The sequence below is a fragment of the Microtus pennsylvanicus genome, chromosome 6 (genome assembly GCF_037038515.1).
Source record: "Microtus pennsylvanicus isolate mMicPen1 chromosome 6, mMicPen1.hap1, whole genome shotgun sequence".
Classification (NCBI taxonomy): domain Eukaryota; kingdom Metazoa; phylum Chordata; class Mammalia; order Rodentia; family Cricetidae; genus Microtus; species Microtus pennsylvanicus.
In genome coordinates, this window is record NC_134584.1 from 20,556,402 (window position 1) to 20,568,174 (window position 11,773).

Here is an 11,773-nt window from a genome sequence, read left to right on the forward strand (position 1 = left end):
TTTTGTTGTTAGGTATGACATAGAATTCTCCTATATGGTTTTTAGTTACTATTTAATTCACATATACAGATTAAAATTATGTATCATTATATAGGTATATTTATATATTTTTACTTTGATGTTCATTTAAAAATTAAGTTTTTAAGCTTGATTTTATGTTCTTTTTCATTTTCATTTTATTTTATGTAAGTATGAATATATGATTCATAATATATGATTTAAAATCAAGTTCATATATGTAGCTGCCATTTTGATAGCTTCCCTAGAAAGTCAACAACATTTACTTACTTACAGGATCTAAGCAAAATATGATTCTTCCTTATCATACTTTGCAACTGCAAAATCAAACTGCAGTCAGTTCTTCTGTGTTTCAATTTCTTTATTACTGCATGCCTTTTCCAATATTGTATCATCTTCTGATAAAAGTACACTGAATTGTACCAATTGTTCTTTGTACATATAGTATTCATCTCTGTGTAGTTGCAATATTTATAATATGAATCGTTATTAAGGGAATGTGTATATTAATACTCTTGTTTATACTTTCCCTTGTTCTCAGGAAAATTACTGTTTCCATGTTTTGCTTTAGGTCCAGTTTTACCATATCACATCCTTTCTACACATTTTATCCCTGATGACTCTCAGTTAGTTTGAAAATAATGAATGGAGAGTCTATGCACACTGTAGAGTGTTTCCATTTTTCCTACTTTAATTACAGTCTCCTGTATATGCATATGGCTGTTTTTAATGAAAATGTCAACACGTAAGCCAGTCAGAGACCATCACCAGTTCTTCAGAGTCAAAGTGTGACATGAATTTCCTATCTCCCATATCTCACTCTCTGAATAATTCTGCTCTTTTGTTGGTACTTTAGTTTCTGTACTAGGATAAAAGAAGTCGCATGCAGTAAACTATTTTTTCTTCTATTAAATCTTGCATTCCTGTATCAAAAATGTGTCTAAGACTAGCTTACTGTGTTTACATAACAAGAATGATTGAAACAACTGAAAATTGATGGTAGTTTTATAAACCTAGTATACATAAACAATTTTAAGGCTGTTTTTATAAGAAAAAAATAAGTTGGATACTTTCTTGGTATGTATAGGAAATGAGACTAAGCAACCCTAGTCTGAGTAGCAGAAATCTGTTTCCTAATATTCATGATGGATTTGTAACTCATTTGATTCTTTGCAGGATTTTGAGAAAAGCACAAGGATGAGGATTATATTGATTTTCTTTCTGTTAAAATCAACATGGATTAGATATAGCAATATTCTAAAGAGCTTAAGCAAGTCATGGTTTGGGGATTTTTCTACTTGATAGACCCCTGAGTATTACTTAATGTATTTTATTCTAGATTAAGAACTAAGCAAATCTTCTATATATACTTTAATCATATGTCATTTACTATAGAGCAAATTGCTGAACTCAAAAATCATATTAATGGGATCTGAACTCTAACCAGAGATTTTGTATTCAGCATATTAATACATTTTCATATATATTCATTCTTTTGTTATATTTTTGCTAGATATTTTATTCTTTCTGCACCTTTTTACTTTTGTTTCTAAAATGTCTGTTTGTAGATTCTTTGCATCGATTTTTTATAAAAACACACAAATTTGAAATCATGCTTTTCACTATTTCTGCTTTATGTACAAAAATTTAAGTGCTGGATAACTTTAACTCATTTTAAATTTTCTCTTTATTCTTTCACTTTTGTATTTGTATATTTATATTGGAAATAAAGTGAAATATTTTCTAACTTTGTTTCATTTAAGTTATTCCTTGTTAATCTAGCAATATTCTCCCTCATTTAGGCATTTTAAAATTAACCAAGTTGTCATAGATACATGTTTTGAACACACTCATTTATTTATAAATCATTAGGAATTTTGATGTGACATATACAGAAACACACACACTGCACACACACAATTAAACAAACAGTTTTGGTGCCCAGTTCCAATATATACACCCGTAATACAAGACCCACACCTAAGGCTCAGCAAAAAGACCTTAAGAGTCTCAGAAATGAGGGGAGTTTGCTATTATACTGCGCCTTCCAGAAATGTTAGAATTTGCACACATAAAGTTTCACAGGCGTGCCTAAACATGGACTGATCAAGTACAGCAATAGACACGTGAAGTTGTCAAGTTGATGGAAGACAGTCCAGGAGGTCTCAACTTAATACTGTCCATTCATCAGATTGATTTTCTCTTTTAATGACTCAAAATGCAAGTTTGCAGTGCTGAAGCTAAAATATTTCTTTCTCTTGATACCATTTGAATTCTACTATTTGTGACTAAAGGACAATAAATTTTATTTGTCATTATTGACTTTGTATCCAGGAATACTGAAAACAGTTAATATTCTAGTGTCAATGACTAACTTACATTATCCTTAAGATGCTTGCTATATACAATGTAATTTTGATGTACAGAAACCCCCTTCATTTTATCTTCCTTTTCCTGTTATCTTTTTTTCCTTAATTATTTTATTTTTACTTATTTTGTCATGAAAAGTATTAACTCCAAAACATATGGAATAGAGGCAATTGCAGATCTTCAGGGGAAAGTGTTCTCTGTTCTAAAGAGACTGTAATGTTAACTGTATTTATTTGGAAAATTACCATACTGAGAAAGTGTCCTCTACTTGCATTTTCTAATAGATTTAATCAAGTTATCAAACACCCAATTGTGCTTAATATATTTTTTTAAATTGTTCATTTTGTTTTCTTTATTTACTCTTGATTCATTTTCAAATGTTAAACTTTTAACTCTTATTAGGCTATCATATATAACGTTTTATGTTTTGCTAGATACAGTTTGAAAATTGGTAAGCATTTGAAAATTTGAACCAATTATGATAGTTATCTCTAATCTCATTTTTAAAGTTTTTCTGGGAATTAAAGATGTAATGACTAAAACATTGAATTGGCAATAATTATATCGTCTTTCTTCTCTAAAGTGTGATTCAATTTCACCTTTAAATATAACAGGGTTCACCACTTCAGCATTCTTTGTCAAAGTGTTCCTGCTGGCAACAATTTTGGTAAATTTAATCATAGTCAATAATGGAATATTGAAGTTTTCTGTATTCTCTTTTCATGGATTTTGTAAGCAATAATACACAGTGTATAAAATAATGGGTTTAATTAGAACATTTCTAAAATTGTATTTTTTTAAGCAATAGAGTCCCACCATACTGATTTCTCATTATACATTTCCAATGACTACCTCATTTTGATGCTGTCCTGATCCCTCTAGCCCTAGTTTTATTTTTGCATGTTTTTTGCTTTTAACCTAACCTTCTTGTAGAAAAGAAATCTTGTGAAACCTGTTGTTATAACACTCCACAATTTGGGAAAAGTGGGCAGAAAAGAAGGGTTTAATTATAAGTGGTTTGCATGTCAGTAACCACCATTGCCTTGCAAAGGAAAACCTCCTTTTTGATATATCATACAAGAAGACTGGTGTAGAAAAGTAATCATGGAAGACAACAGCATTGTTAGTTCACTGATTTTGTGCTTTATTTGAAAGGAAAATACGAAGAAGCTTAGGAAAGAAGAAATATTAATAACAATAGGTAGATGAATGGGTACCTAATGTCCTTTTTTTTTTTTTTTTTTTTTGGCTATCAGAATTCCAGGTTGGATTTCCGGGATTACTATCAGCAGCATACGATGATCTGAGTCTTTAGGCAGAGAATGAGTTATAAGTTAAGCTTCTCTGATTCTGAAGCTTAAACTTGGCCTCAATTCTATAAATGGCTTCACACGTTCGCCAGTTTTAAGTAACCTATCCTAGGACATTGCCTGCATGATTACAATAAAAAATTCAAAACATATTATTACTCATATACCTATTATTTGTCATCATGATATCTATTTACATATCTTTTCTCATCCATCCATTATTTATCATATATAGCTATCATTTTAATAATCTATCTCCAATAACCATTTATTATTTATATATTTTATCTATTGAACTATCTATCATCTGTTTCTCAACATCTATCCCATTTGCATCATTGTCTATTATGTATGTATCTATCCACCTATATTTTCTTTATCATTTATCTTCTATGTGCATGTTTCTTTTAGTAAGTATGAATTTATCATCTATCAATAAATGTCGATCATATATCTGAAATATGTACATCTTTCTTTATTTACTTACCTATCCTCTTGTTTTTTTAAATTAAATATGAAGTCAAACATAATGTAATCTGGACATATTGAATGATATTTAGTAGAATATGAATGTGGTCACTTTCTTTAAGCAACATTGAGTTCTGAGTGCTATTTTGTTTCAGAAGGCAATCAATAAGTTTGTACACAGAAAATCATTTAATTTTTGGAGAGAAATGCTAACATCAGTAGGGACATATCACAGTGCTATGTTAATTAGAAAACACTTTGAAGATGGTCATGCACCGAGTGAGACATTATTATATACATAAATCATATTTTACTCTTCCTAATCTGTCCTTCCTTAAGATTTCTCCATCAGTTTAATATCGAATTAGTTGTAAATTTTATGCTTTTGTTTTTCAAAGAAAAATTACTTCAGGTGTAATTACATTTTTCAAAGACTTAAAAACATGCAAACAAACGACTTAGGACAATGTCCTTCTTATAAATATTTAATTGCAATCAAAATCTTCATTTTTCTTTTCTAACTCTCTTTTGTTATAAATCAGTTTGATATTTTGAACACAGTCTAATTGATTTTACTTGCATTGATACAAAAAGTATTAAAATACTTTAATAAAAGATTTTAAAGTTCATTCTCAAAGATTGTAAGCTTTGTACTGCAAGCTTATTGTAATTCGCTAAAACATTATTATAGAAACGTTTATTTCATAGTAAAGAGTAAACTCACTAACAATATATATTTTTATGTTTGCAATAAACTGAAGCTTTTTGCAGACACTAAGCAAAACATGAATAGGACTCAATTTATGCTGAACTGGTTTGTTTTAAGACATTGAGACCAAGAATGAATAAAATGTACTTCATGAATTTTTTCACTCATATAACTAATATTTATTCAGGCTTCACTATGTGCAAAGCATTTTAAATGAACAAAATAGTAATGTGACTAAATCATGCATGTCTTGCAACATAATAAGGAAGATACGGAACATGTCATCACCCATGTAAACACTGACAGTAAGAAGAGTGGCAAAAGTTAGCATCAGCTCATCAGAGAGTGTTCTAGATAAAAATTCTTACACATGATATGATATCCAGTGGTAGGTGACCTGGATTAATCATTGAACTGATTTCTGACAGGAAGGAAAATTTACCTGGCTGAGAATTGTGAGTTGTGAATGCGTAAAGAACTTCCTCTTCCAATTTTTCCCTGAATGTCGAGCCTGAAACATTCAGGTTGGACCCGAAGGAAGTCACGGGAGCTCTAGCATGTTGCTTGATGGGAAATTGTGTTGGAAGACAAGTGCTGTGAGGAAAGTGGTGGCTGACACAGCAGGGCTACACAAGAATGTCTGTACATTATGTATTTGTGTTCTTAGAGCAATAGATGTCTACATGATCTCTGTTACCTGGCCTCACAGCTGACTGATAGGTGGACTTCATAATTTTTTTTTATATATTGATAAGGAAATGTAAGCGAACAGTCACAAGACAAATACCAAGGCAATAATATCAATAAGGCAGCATATCTACATTCTAAGTAAAAAGGAATTTTAGCATAATGAAAATAAAATAAAAATAAGTGAATAAGTACAGCATGCAGAAAATATAAACAAAGAAAATTAATTATATATATTTATATTCTAAAAACTAACGCAATGCTAATAGATTCAGGACTAATTGGTGGATATATAATAGTTTACACAGGAAACTTTGTTTATTTTAGAAAATATTTAAACCTCATTTTTTAAGTTTATACATGAGCACAATATTACATATGTATAAGTTCTGAGTGGCTACAGTGTTTTCCTAAACCATGTTTTATGAAGCCACTGAAACATAACCATATCTTTGTTTCATAAAGAATGTGAATTATGTTTGCCCTTTGATGGAATCTGACAGAAGCCATAATAAGAAAATTATACATTGGCAAAATTTAATATATCAGCAATAAGAGTTAAGTAATATTTGTCATTTATGAAAAGCCAGGATAAATATATCAACATTATCTATATATCTATTCATGGGTGGGAAGTGACCCAATCTGATAAATTTATTTTCTCTATAAATCTCAGGAAAAAGTGAAATTTCTAGAAATACTAAATTAAATTCAGCTGTATACTAATCTAACTTTATTGTTAAGAAAATAATTGCAGTATTTTCTAGGATATGCAGATGTCAACTCTCTAACTGTAGATTTAGATTTACACTATGATTTTATTTCCTACTTACTCATTTTCATCTACAACATTTGTTTGAGAAGCAACAATTACTCTGTGTAAAATGAAGCAGGATGTGCTGTTCCTTCAAACACGTCAATGGGTGTACCTGGGCACAGGAAATATTGTGAAAGTCAAGGGACAGAGCTCTGCTCTTTCCTTGAAAGAGGAATGATATAGGAGGGTCCAGTCCATAATTTCTAGTACCATGGATTTGTGTGATAGCCCTTTGTTGTTGGAGAAGACAAGTTGAGATCACCATGAAGAGTAAACTAGTAGGCAAGACTTCACTGTCCTCTGCTTCAGTTCCTTCCCCCAGGTTCATTCCTTGAGTTCCTACCCTGACTTTCTGAAGGAGGAACTATGAAGCATAGTTGAAATAGGCCAATTTCTCTTCAATTTGCTTTTGGTTACAGTGTTTTATCATGATAATAAAAACTTTAAGACATCAAGGGAGAAGAAGTAAGGCTAAAGGCTAGTACTTTTCAGTTTCAAACACTTTATGTAGTAGATATTTGAAGATGTGGGATAATGTGAAGAATCAACAACAGGTATGTACAAAAGTGAACATGTAGAATTGGTTGTGCCAAAGTATGATTCCTTCAACAAAGCCAACCCCTCAAGTTTCAGGGATGCACAGAAGTGAAAATATTGTAAGTGCCAGTGGTAGCCCATAACTCCAAGAAAATGGTGGTTTTCAAACACAATAGTTTTAACACACACATAAACTCAGACAGCGCATCAAGAACAAGATCTACATTGGTTCAAACAAGACAAGACTGCAGCACTGAAGAGCAGCAGTGGATGCCAAGTCCCACTACTAACCAAGATGCTTTTGTTGTTAATTACTGCTGCAAACGGGAACACCACTTTTCTCTAACTCTGTGTTTCGGGGTATATCAACCTAGGAGGAGTTGCCTAGATTAAAACAAACTCTATGCCTCCTTTCCCTTTTATATAAGTGAGTTTTGTTTCATTTAGTTTTATTTTGAATTATTTATTTTATGTTTGTGCTTATTTTCATTTTGGTTTGGAGTAAAAGAGACAGATAGTAAAAGTGAGAATGAAGTTGTGTGGGTAGAAAGGTAGGGAGGAACTATGAGGAGCTGTGGGAGGAAAAGTATTTTAAATACAAAAGGGAAAATAAATATATTTTCTCCTTTACAGACAAGTGAAAGGAAAGTGTATTACTGCTATCAGTAGTTTCAAGCTGGACACTATCGAACTCATTTTAAATTTTGGGTTGTAGTTAATTACCCTTCTATTGGATCTGCAATAGGAGAGCACGAACAGTGTTTCCCCATCTAGCAAAGACATCTTTCAGAAAGACACTTCTTGACAGGATGTATAATGAAAGCAGATCACTTCCAAAATCTCTGTGACACAAATTATAATGAAATCAGATTAAAAAAATATGAGAAAGTTCTCTCTCATCTTTGATTCTACCTCCACATCTTCATATACAATATGCAGTAGCCACAGAAACAAGGAAAGTAGAAAGGTACCAAAAGCAGTAGCGGGGTGGCGGAACTTGAGAGAGGACTAGCAGAATGATATAAATTAGGAAAATAAAAGAAAAAAAGCAGTAAATCCAACTTGTGAAGGGATAAATCAGTACAGGAAAAGAAGTGTAGCTTCAGAGGGTAGGGATGGTGGCGGTGTGAAATTGAAAAGGGAAAGTTAAGTAGATTTATTTTAATCAAAAATATATAAGACACCAAGCTTCTGATTTGTATGACCAGAGCTGATGAAACACTGGCGACTTCTCACTGTTTCCAATAGAAATTTTCCTTTGATTTTTATTTTTTTGCTGTTGCTGTTAATTTTATTGGCAAAACACAGGCACATCACACACACACACACACATACACACATACACACATACACACACACACACACACATGTATGTACATGTCTTTATGCTACAGCATACTTGTGAACATGCCAGAGAAAACCTTGTAGGAATCTGTCATTTACTTCCATCATGTGGGTGTTAGGGAACAAACTTGTGTCCTAAGGCTCTGCAGTAAACATCTTTCCCTCCTGAGCTATGTCACTGACATACACAGAGTATTTTGCTTATGACCAGAGTAGAGAAAAATGGTCAAATACATTCCTTTGATTTCATATATATATATACACAGATGTGCATTCTCACATATAAATATACACACATACTCACTTAGAAAAATTGTTACTCCAATTAGGAAAAGAACATAAATGTGGACTCCTGGGAACCCCTCAGAGCCTCTTGCTAACCCCAAAATGACTCCCTCAACTAAGATATCTCCTTCCCTTCTCCCATATCGGTCATTCCTCCATCTCAACCATCCCAATTCCTTAATCTCTCCCGAACCCTCCCCTTCTCCCCTTTATCCCCCACCCCCATGCTCCTAATTTTTGCCAGGCAATCTTATCTGCTTCCAATTTCCAGGTGGATCTATATATGTTTTTCTTTGGGTTCAAAACTGCAATACCAGGTCGATGCATGGAGTGGACGGATCAAGCTCCTATTTCAACTCCTAGTTCCAAAATCCATTTAATATATTGTCCTCAGATAGAGGACGTATCAGACATTAAACTGATAAGAACAGATACTACACTTAATCTTAGCCAAAAGGCCGAGAAGGATCCTGGGCAGTGGAGAAGAGGGTGCCTGAACTGACCTTGTCCCGTAGTCAGACTGATGACTATCTTGAATATCGTAGAACCTTCGTCTGGCGACAAATAGAGACAGAATCAGAGACCCACATTGGAGCACTGGACTGAGTTCCCATGGTCCAGTTGAAGAGCAGAAGGAGGAAGAATATGAGCAAGGAAGTCAGGACCACAAGGGATTCACCCATTGAGACAGTGTGCCTGAGCTAATGGGAGCTCATTAACTCGAGCTGTACTGGGAATGAACAAGCATGGGATCAAACTGGTCCCTCTGATTGTGGCTGACAGTTGTGGCAGACTAAGGGCCAATGACAATGACACTGGGATTTGTCTCTACTGCATGTACTGGCATTTTGGGATCCTATTCTATTTGGATGCTCACCTTCCTAAGCCTGGATGGAGAGGTGAGGGCCCTGGACTTCCCACAGGTCAGGCGCCTTGCCCTCTCTTAGGACTGGAGGGGGAGGGGGAGTGGGGGAGTGGAAGGGAAATGGGAGGAGGGGAGGAAGTGGAAATTTTGATTGGTATTACTTTTAAAGTAATAAAAAAGAAAAAATTTAATCTGTAACTCCCCCCAAAAGGAAAAGAACATAAGCAGTTTGAATCTCAATTACTGTTACTTACTTAAAATTAATACAATAGGAGTCATCACATAATGCATAGCTTTTGACTGTCACCTGTCTGAATAATTTATATTTCCATAGATTGTGAAAAGCTGTAAGAAGAATACTTTACACAAGAATAAAATGAAATTGTAGCTTCCATAAATAAATAGTTATATAGATAAAGTTTTATTGGAACACAGCCATATCCAGGGATATAGATACTGCTTTTGGATGCTTCATTATTAAATAGCACACACAGACATTGTCTGATATATTTAAATGTCCACCAAATTTAACAATAGCTACTTGGTCTTTACAAATTTTCTGACACTTGTTCTAATTGTTGTTTAATAATTCCACTAAGAAGTTTAAGTTTTAAATCCCTTCTATACACATTTTAAGAGAGAAATCCAGCCATAGTGATTGAATACCGATATTACAAAGCTATCTATGAAAATTAATTGCAACAGGTCTTAATCTATAATCAGTTTAAACTTACCTTCTCACTTGCAAAGTAAAATTTACTTTCAAAGACAAAGATTGTAGTAGTATATTTTTTGTGTTTTAATAAATATAGCTTTTGTGAAGATCAGAGAGCAAAGTAGCCATTAGTACTCATCCATACAGGCCAGAAAGTAGTGGTACACACTTTAATCCCAGGATTTGGAAGACAGAGGAAGAGAGATCTCTGTTAGTTCAAGACCACCCTGGATTACACAAGATTGAATTTGTCTAAAGGCAAAACAGAGCTCACACAAATGTGATTCCAGGACTTGGGTTCACATACCTTCAATCCTAGGCAGGAGCAATATGACTGGGCAGAGAGAGGAATATATCAGGTAAGAGACAGAAACTCAATGGAGTGTGGAGTGTTGAATGTCGGTTGTGGAGTCTTTGGGATTTGTGGAGACAGGATCATAGCCATTTTTGATCTGAGGAAGAGGTAAGAGCCAGTAGGTGGTTGCTTTGCTTTTCTGATCCTCTGGTTGAACCCCAAAATATGTCTCTAGGTTTTTATTATTCATGCTGCAAAAGATTACCCCAGAATTGACATCTAGTTTTAGAGAGAATTAAACTTCATTTATTTGGACCAATTCGGCTGTCCAGCAAGGTGACTTACATACAAACTGTCAGGAGTTCAGAGCTCCTTTTGATAAACAAGTGTTTAGCAGAAGAAGGGGGCAACACAAGAAATAAGGCTACAAACCCCCTCACTCAATGCACAATTCAACATTTAAATTACAATGCTTTTTTTCTAATCACAAAGTAGAAATTTACTTATGAAAGAATTATGTGAAACAATAATAAACATATGAATTTTAGATACTTGATATCTTAAGTATTTTCTTTGCTTTAAAAGCCAAAATCCAGTCAGTACAAACTTTAGTAACTTTGAGACAAAATTGCTCTTCATGGAGCAAGGCTCTCAAGATGAATGTAGAAAACGGGGACCTTATTCAGTAGCTTTCTAATGGGTCCTGAAAAGATTCCCTTTTTATTTCCATACCAATCACAATAGAGATATTTTAAAAATTAGTAACTCTTAACTTCCAATTCTCCATTTATGAATGGAGAATATAGATGGATGCCCACCAGAGAATCTGAGTCCTGCGGAAATTGCATAGATACCAAAGAGGAAACAAAAATAGCACTAACTGGGGATTGGGCAGTGAAACGTTGGTGCCACAGTCTAATGTGCCTCCTCCTCTTATGCCTGTCATATGCTTCACAATTAAGTCATCTCTCAATAAACCAAAAGAAGTGATAACAGAGGATATGCCATAGGAAAGTAATAAGAACTAATACTGCTTTCAGAAATACAGAACAAAGAGGTTGGTTCATTCCCAGCCATCAAATTCAGTATTTTTTTTTTTAATCCTTGGAAACACAATCATGGTCAATGAGAGTGTGAAGAGAGAAACACATGTTCACAATGTACACATTGGCTTGATTCCACATCCATCAACTACTTCTATACTTGAAGTAACATAATTGGAAATAGAGTCTACCCATAGGCAGTTATATAATCAACGATTGTTGCCAGCAAGAAAGAGAAAAAAATGTCTTTAGAGTACTCAAAGAGTTAAATCTCAAGATTACCAGTGCTGTCCATTTATTAAGAGTAAAA

The 11,773-nt window shown here is 33.6% G+C and overlaps 1 non-coding gene across 1 annotated transcript; it reads right to left on the reverse strand.

Annotated features, from left to right (window-relative positions):
- Nucleotides 1-8,823: 8,823 nt before the first annotated feature.
- Nucleotides 8,824-9,014, reverse strand: LOC142853169 (U2 spliceosomal RNA). Its single transcript, XR_012911103.1, has one exon. It is a non-coding gene; the product is annotated as a U2 spliceosomal RNA (small nuclear RNA).
- Between the last annotated feature and the right edge of the window lie 2,759 nt (nucleotides 9,015-11,773).